Genomic DNA, 9,060 nt, shown 5'->3' with positions numbered 1-9,060 from the left:
TTTTAAAAATCTTGTACCTAGCACAGTATTGTTATAGAATTTACATGTAACATTTTATATGGTAGTTTAAGTCTGTCAGTTTCTTAATTGTGGACAAATTAACAGTTGGCTCTGGCCTTTTGCTGTAACATGCCTGTGTCACTCACTTAGCCCTGGCATTTGTGCAGACATACCATTTTCAGTTCTGCTGTCACTTGGAAGTTCAGGCTCAGCATGAATTTTTGTCAGGTAGCTCTAATACCTGGAGTTTTCTTTCTTTCTTTCTTTTTTTTTTTTTTTTTTTTAGTTGAAGTTTATGAGGGAAATACCAGTGTTCAGATTTGAACTATAATAGTTTGTATATTCAACATTTGAAGTATATTCTATTTTGTTGTACTCTTGTTTCAAAGTGTATTCAAGTAGGTTTTCTGAAATATAGAAATGAAATTTATCTTCTGTTTTGGTCTCTGGTGATATTTTAAACAATATTTAAAAGCCAGTATAGAAGTGTTTTAGTTAAGAAGTGATAAAACATCTCTCTTCTCCTTCCCAACTACTGCATGAAGAAATTCTACTTCTGTTTTGTTCCATTATATTAATATTTGGCAAATATCTGCATGTTGCCACTTTCTAACTATAATGATGAACTATAATGTTCTGCTTAACAAAATGAATTTAGTATTTTAGTTGGCTGCACTTAAAGAATTTATATTTGTAAAACACTTCAAACCATTTGTTTCACAATCAGACCTTTTGTGGATAAAAAGAACAATTACACTTCTAGCCCTTTTACAGATTAGGAAGTTAAGGTATCTGAAGGATTACATAAACTATGTAATTTCACTACTGTCTGTCACTCCATGTCTTAATGCTCTTTCTACTACAAAGATAAGTTATCTATTTTTACATGTTTTAGAAATGTAGATGAACTCATACATAATATTTTTTGTCTTTTAATTGATCACATACTACTTATGTCAGAGATTGTTCATAACAGTTCCCTTTGTAATCTTTTAAACTTTTCCATAAATATATTGATGATACTTTTATACAAAAGCTCAAAGAAAAACTCACTTGATTATTTTCCCATTTGGGAGTTACTCTCAAATTGTATCTCCTTTTAAAACATTTCCAAAATATTTCAGCTTTGAAAATCAATATTAAGTGCTTTGGCACTTAATTGTATTATCTTGTTTATTGCACTGTGACTTCATTTGTTTGTCATGTCTTCCATAATACTCATTTAGAGCAACGATTATATTTTATGCCATACCTACCCCTCTCCCCAAGTGCTGAGCATATTAGACACTCAGGTCAGACATTTATTGATTTTGGGAACATTTGCTGAGAATATAAGTCACATGCTTAAATACTTTGCTTCTATGCTGGATTCTTAATCGGTTCTAACAGGGTTAAACCAGGGCTATCTAGCTACCTCTGCTACTCTACTGGAAATTTTTTTCTCTTTGAGAATAAGCACATCTAAAGTCTAGACTTGGAGCCAGATGCGGTGGCTCACGCCTGTAATCCCAGAACTTTGGGAGCCAAGGTGGGTGGATTGCTTGAGGCCAAGAGTTTGAGACCAGCCTGGCCAACATGGTGAAACCCCGTCTCTACTAAAAATACAAAAATTATCCGGGAGTGGTGGTGCATGTTTGTAATCCCAGCTCCTCAGGAGTCTGAGGCACAAGAATCTCTTGAATCTGGGAGGTGGAGGTTGCAGTGAGCCGAGATGATGCTACTGCACTCCCTCCAGCCTGGGTGACAGCAAGATTCTGTCTCAAAAAAAAAAAAAAAAAAGTCTAGACTTGGAAACATACATGTTGACAGTATATACTGATCAGAATGTTGCAGATTGAAATTAATGATGTGCCTCACCCGCATCCTTCCTGCCTTTTTAATGCTATGGCTTTTAATCTCAGCACTTCCAAACTATAAATCAACATAATTTATAGTTGCTTTTTTGTGTCCAGTGTATATTAAAGGGAAAAAAACCCACATAATCTTGGCTTGATGCTACTACATTTTCCAGCCTCACTAGATCTTTAAATTACGATCAGTAGTCTATCAATTTATTCTTTAGGCCACTTTCCAGCATCAATTCCAGCCTTCACCACCCTTCTCACCAGATAACCAGTATACCTCTATACAGAGAACATGAGCATGAGCTGTGAATTCCCTCCATTCCTGGACCCCTTGCTACAGATGATTTACTTACTCCAACATCCATCCTTACCACCTGTCTAAGGAAGGAGGTTCCCTTCCTCCTGTACTCAGCATCTCCCTTTCACACCTACTTGGTCTCCTTGCTCCAACAATTAATAGCCTATCTTTCTGTCCCTTCTTTTTCTTCAAATAGCCTGCAGTCTGAATTCTTGCTTAGAAACAGTTCTCCATGAGATCCCCAGTAACCCAATTGTCAAATTAAACGGACACTTTGGTTCAGTTAATCTCATGCCTACTTCTCAAAAGTTACTTGGTTTCCCATGTTTACTTCCTGCCTAACCAACTTGTTTTTTCTTTGTTCTTTCTGCCTATGGGCGTCTTTCTTCTTTTCCTCATAGAATTGTTGTCAGGATTAAATGAGTTAATATATTAAGGATTTGTAACTAGTGTCTGGCACATAGAAAACACTCTTATTAGACGTTTACTATTATTATTTCACTAACATAATTGTTAGATAATCTCACTCATGCCTATGGTTTTTACTACCAAATCTATTGTTAAAGCCTAGACTTTTATGCTGTCATTTTTTTTTTTCTCTCTATTGGAATGCTTCACGAAATTTTATGTCATCCTTGTGCAGGGGCTGTGTTAATCTGTGTATCGTTCCAGTATTAGGATATGTGCTGCTGAAGCAGGCACTACTGTATTTTAGGTGGGTTTATCTAATTGCCACTGGCTGTTTCTTCCTGAGTATCCAATTGAGCTCTCTTCCCTCCAAAATCTGTTTCTCTTAGCCCAATAAATAATACCAGCAACCCATTACTCATACTAGAAGCAACCTGGGGGCCATCCTAGATACTTTACCGCCTCTAATCATTAACCAAATTTCTACTCATAGTACCTTCTAAATACCTTCTTTTCCATCCTCCCTGTCTTTGTCTCACCAAGTCTCCCTCTAATCCATTCTCCAGGCTACCAGTTGAGAGCTTTCTAAATGAAGCTTTCATCACTTATGAACCTTTGTGATTGCTTCAGATTCTTCAATGGCATCTCTTGCTAAAAAGATATGCCTAAGCACAGCAATTAAAGTCCTTTGATCTGGGCTCTGCCTATCTCCCCAAGCCTCATTCTCTTGCTACTACTCTTTTAGACTTTCCTGGGCTATAATATTTCATTTTTTCCCAAATATTCTAGGCATTCATACCTCATGAGCCATCCATTGATGGCTTCTTTCTGGACAACTCGTTCCTCCTTCACCTACATTGGAGTTCAGTTTTATTTACTGAGATATGAGGTGACAGACATCAAAATAAAAGTTTCTGAAATAGGTGTGAAAACCATTCAGGTTGGGGAGTGATCTGTGAGTGAGCTCAGAACTTAAAGAGTAGAAAGAGTAAAGTATATAAAGATAGGTTGGGGGAAAAGAAAAAGAATTAGCAACGAATGTCAAGGACTATTCATAGAGAATAAACAGGACAGATAAGGTAACATTTCAAGATATGGTGGCAACATCAAGTGCAGAAAGGCAAAGCAAATCAGGCTAAAGAAAAAGCCACTGAGATTACACTGACAATGAGAGGGCAGTTCCAGTGAGGTGTGGTGAAGCCAGAATGTAAGGGATGGGGCACTTGGTACATTACTTAGTGGCCTGTCTGACACCGCATACACTCAGGAGTGTACATTTCTGATCACATTAACAAGTCATGTCTAATTACTAAGACAAACTAAAGACAAAATTTTGGCCTTGGAGTTATTTATAAGGTCTCTTATGATCCTTTTGCTTTTAAGTCTCCTATCCTACTTTTATGAGGGTACTACAGAGCACTTTATTTTTGGCAGGCAAGAGTAACTCTTTAGTTCCTCAGCTATCAAAGCAGCTTTTCCTTTTATTGTAGCTTTTAACCATTCAAAGTACTGCAAGTCTTCAGTGGTTGTGATTCATCTAGTCTTCAGCCCCTTTGTTACAATCACTGTCCCCCATAATTAAAACATACTCTGTAGGAGCTCAGTACACTGTGATGCCAGCCCTAATGGTAGAATAAGATACTGCTCACCCTTTACAAGGGCACTGATTTGCCTCCTATCTGCGTCACACCTCCAAACCTTTGAAACACTCACGTGCAGCAGGGAGACTTATTTGAGCACCCATAACTATCTTTGTGAACACCGCAACTCAGTAGTAATGCTTTGGGTTCAAGACTAAAAAACAATACATCACAGCTTACAAAGTAAAACATAATTGCTTGGCCGTGTGTGTGGATCATGAGGTCAGGAGATCGAGACCATCCTGGCTAACACGGTGAAAGCCCATCTCTACTAAAAATACAAAAAATTAGCAGGGTGTGGTGGCGCACGACTATAATCCCAGCTACTCAGGAGGCTGAGGCAGGAGAATCACTTGAACCTGAGAGGCGGAGGTTGCAATGAGCTGAGATGGCATCACTGCACTCCAGCCTGGACAACAGAGCGAGACTCCGTCTCAAAAAAAAACACAAAAAACCGTAATTGCTTAATGCAAAATACTGCATATCAAAGATAAAACAAAGCTGTGAATTATAAATAGGCTGTAAACTAACAGCAGAGTTACTTTCCCCCAAGATAATTGTTCACATCCATTGCACTGTAGAATCTTTGTTTTTTGAGAGAGTCTCGCTGTCACCCAGGCTGGAGTGCACTGGCGCCATCTTGGCTCACTGCAACCTCTGCCTCCTGGGTTCAAATGATTCTCCTGCTTCAGCCTCCTGAGTAGGTGGGATTACAGGCACGCACAACTACACCTGGCTAATTTTTTATATTTTCAGTAGAGACGGGGTTTCACCATGTTGGCCAGGCTGGTCTCAAACTCCTGATCTCAGGTGATCCACCTGCCTCGGCTTCCCAAAGTGCTGGCATTATAGGCGCGAGCCATCACACCTGGCCTGCACTGTCTTGTCTTAACTTTGAGAAACTTGTCTATTTCAGGTAAGTGATACTGTCACTGCCCAAAAAGGAAAAATACTAATCTATATAATCTGCAATTCTGAATTGTAGGACATTAATTCACTTGAATCCAGTGGTTACTTTGCCTCACATTAGAAATAGCTGGGAAGCTTTTCATAAGCCTGTGTCTTAGCTCCTACTCCATACCAATTAAGTCAGTGTTTGGGAAAGGGAGCCAGACATCTTTATTTTTAAAATATCTCTAGGTGATTTCATTGTGCAGCAACATTTTAGAACCACTGCCTTATAGTTGCAATAAGGAAAGCGTTAACATTTAGGGTTCTGTGTTCCAAAAATGGAAAAAGGTAGTTTGAGATACAGTATTACAAATAGCTTTTTGAAAACCTACATACTGTGTATTTTATCGATTCTAAAGCCTTTTTCTTATATTTAACATGTCTTTAATTAGGATGACTCTGTAAGAGTCTTATGAAACAGTACACCAAGTTAATGTGCCTTGTCTCTTCAAAGAAATTACTCTGGAAAGCTATATGCTAATTCTAATAATGTTGCAATTCAAAATACTTTTAAATGGCTTTTTAGAGGAGAATCTAAATTTTACATATATTTAACAGAGACAGATTTCCTGTTGAAGATTTTAGTTTTAAAAAGAGCTGCGTCATTTGAAGTTAATGTGATGTGAATCAAGCTAGGTAATGTCATACTTGGTTCAAATGAAGATGTGGCTATGAGATTGACAGAAGTTTTCTTAAGAGCTTCATCAAACATATGGAAGCAGTTCCAAAAAGTTTCCCAAATGTTTTTGGGCAGTGGCAGCAGTAACTCAGAGTTCTAAAATTCAAATTCAAATCAGAATTTTAAGAAACCTCAGAGATTATTCCTTTATTACAAATGAAGAACCTAAGGTTCAGGAAAACTTTTGACTCATCAGTTGGTTCAGATAGTGGCCGAACTGCAAAGAACTCGCCCTCTGACTCCCAGTTGAGTTTTAGCCTGAACCCCCACTCACTCCCATCCAAAAACAAGTGGGGGTGGGGGTTGCAGGGAGGGAAACAAGTTTCTCACAAACTGAATTTTAAAATATTGCAGAATTTTGCTGGGTGTTCTCTGCAGGTTTACCAGTCTGTGGAAACCAGAATCAGATGTCAGACATGTTCCTTATGTCCAGTCTTCCACCATCTTCCCTTTTTTTTTTATTTCTGGGAGACAGTCTAGCTCTGTCACCCAGGCTGGAATGTAGTGGCATGATCTCTGCTCACTGCAACTTCTGCCTCCCAGGTTCAAGCAATACTCCCATCTCATCCCCCAGAATAGCTAGGATTAGGTGCTTGCCAACACGCCCAGCTAATTTTTGTGTTTTTAGTAGAGACAGGGTTTTGCCATATTGGCCAGGCTGGTCTCCAACTCCTGACCTCAGGTGATCCACCCACCTCGGCCTCCCAAAGTGCTGAGATTACAGGTGTGAGCCACCACACTGGGCCCATTTCCACTTGTATGGTTTCCATTCCTGTATGCAAGTTGTCTGGATCTTGAAGCATGAACCTGTTTAATGTGGCAAGATATTTAATCAGTATCCTGCTTTATTGCTACAAGAGTTTCAGATAGTTTACATATAAGAATAAATTGCTGGGGGTGGTGGCTCACGCCTGTAATCCCAGCACATTGGGAGGCCGAAGTGGGCAGATCACCTGAGTCAGGAGTTTGAGACCAGCCTGACCAACATGGAGAAACCCCGTCTCTACTAAAAATAGAAAAAATAGCCAGGCATGGTGCCGCATGCCTGTAATCCCAGCTACTCGGGAGGCTGAGGAGGGAGAATTGCTTGAACCTGGGAGGCGGAGGTTGTGGTGAGCCGGGATCACGCCATTGCACTCCAGCCTGGGCAACAAAAGCAAAACTCCGTCTCAAAAAAAAAAGAATAGGCCGGGCACGGTGGCTCAAGCCTGTAATCCCAGCACTTTGGGAGGCTGAGGCGGGCGGATCACGTGGTCAGGAGATCAAGACCATCCTGGCTAACACGGTGAAACCCCGTCTCTACTAAAAATACAAAAAAATTAGCCGGGCGTGGTGGCGGGCGCCTGTAGTCCCAGCTACTCGGGAGGCTGAGGCAGGAGAATGGCGTGAACCCGGGAGGCGGAGCTTGCAGTGAGCCAAGATCGCGCCACTGCACTCCAGCCTGGGCAACAGAGCGAGACTCCATCTCAAAAAAAAAAAAAAAAGAATAAATGGAAGTCAACAAAAACAGGTACAAGAAATTTCAGTGAAAAGGAATTTCAAATAAATTACAAAAGAAAACTAATACAGAGAGTATATGCTGTAAAGTGTTACACAGTCATTAAAATCCAGCTATATATAAAAATATATAAAAATTGGCTTTGAATATATTGGCAGCCAATAAAGATAACCAGTTGAGATTCATACAGTCCAAGTTTACCAGATGCTTAGGAGACGCAAAGCTTTGCCTAGCATTGTCAAGAAAGGTTTTGCTGTCTGTGTGACTAATCTTACATGAATGTTTTCCCAGAATTGAGTTTTCCAAAGAAATATGGGAACAAGGGGCTGGAGTTGTGGGTATTCTGTCATTCAAAGGCAGATCTTTTACATTACAAATCAAAGTACAACTGACAACCTCTCAAAATTGAAGAACCTAAGCACTAGCCCACAACCTCACATCTGCCTAGAGGAACAACTGGGTAGAAAAGACCAACCAACCAATCTTTTGCCCTTCAGTCAGCCCTTCTGCCTATTTTGGGCTAAATTTCTATAAACACTTAGTTCTGCCCTTTCAAATTGAAGGGTTATTCTCTTTGGTGAAAAAATTAGGAGTAGGTTGTTATGACATGAAATACAGAGGGCCCTTCCCTTTTCTGTTTTGAAACTTAGCCATTATTCTTCTGTGACTTACAATATGTATTTTAAAATTTATATTATTTTACAGATCTCACAAATCTATGAGGTTGAGAGGGCAGATATACTGTATGGATGAGAAAACTTAGGCTCTAGAGATGGAGCGACTCATTCAGGGTCACACTGGTGACAGCTAAGTCTTTTCAGTTACAGCCTGTGCCCTTTGACATGTTGCTTTTTTCCTCTCCCCTTATTGTACATGCCCTAGTTCCAGGCCTTTGCTATTGTGGTGTTTGACCATGGCTCACAAATCTCTTGCTAATATCTATCCACTCCAGGTAAAAAGTCTGCCTGTCCTATATTTTTATACATATCATTTTAAAGAAAGAGTTGATTAGAGCTCCTTATGCATGCACATTCATTTCTTGGATGCCTTTCCTTTTTTAAAACTTGAAATCATGTTTTAGTTTTCTCTCTTTTTACAATTTAATTCTTGGGAATCTTTCAAGTCTAACACACATGATAAATAATGCATATATATGTAACCATATGCAACATTCCCTTCATTATAAATCTTGGCTGTTTTAAAAAATGGTTTGAATACAGAATATTTGCATCAATTTTTTCCTTTAATTTGAAATACTAAAGTAGCTGTTCTTATTGCTTCCTTTAAAAACTATGATTGAAGTACGCTAACAGTATCAAATGTTCTACTTTGGGCAAAACTAGACTTTACTGTATCAGAAAACTGGAAATCCAGGCCAGGTGTGGTGGCTCACGCCCGTAATCCCAGCTACTAGGGAGGCTGAGGCAGGAGAATCACTTGAACCTGGGAGGCGGAGGTCGCAGTGAGCCGAGATCGTACCTCTGCACTCCAGCCCAGGCAACACAGTGAGACTTCATCTTAAACAAAAAAACAAACCACTGGAAATCCATTATATTCCAGTATTCAGCCACCATATCTTGCTTCTAGTCTAACACTGTATGTATGATACTGCATGTGTATTTGACTTACATGTTTGACCATTTGACCATGTTTAACAAATCTCTTGCTACACTACAATGTCTATTCTCCCCGTTTGTGTTCACTCAAAGCCAAAGAAACGGTGGTGGGGAAGAAGCAAGCAC

General features: G+C 39.5%; 1 non-coding gene across 1 annotated transcript; it reads right to left on the bottom strand.

Annotated features, from left to right (window-relative positions):
- Nucleotides 1–2,740: 2,740 nt before the first annotated feature.
- Nucleotides 2,741–2,844, bottom strand: LOC129035929 (U6 spliceosomal RNA). Its single transcript, XR_008502416.1, has one exon. It is a non-coding gene; the product is annotated as a U6 spliceosomal RNA (small nuclear RNA).
- Between the last annotated feature and the right edge of the window lie 6,216 nt (nucleotides 2,845–9,060).

Source organism: Pongo pygmaeus, chromosome 3 (genome assembly GCF_028885625.2).
Source record: "Pongo pygmaeus isolate AG05252 chromosome 3, NHGRI_mPonPyg2-v2.0_pri, whole genome shotgun sequence".
NCBI lineage: Eukaryota > Metazoa > Chordata > Mammalia > Primates > Hominidae > Pongo > Pongo pygmaeus.
Note: the sequence above shows the minus strand (reverse complement) of the source record. Positions and strands in the feature narration are given on the sequence as shown.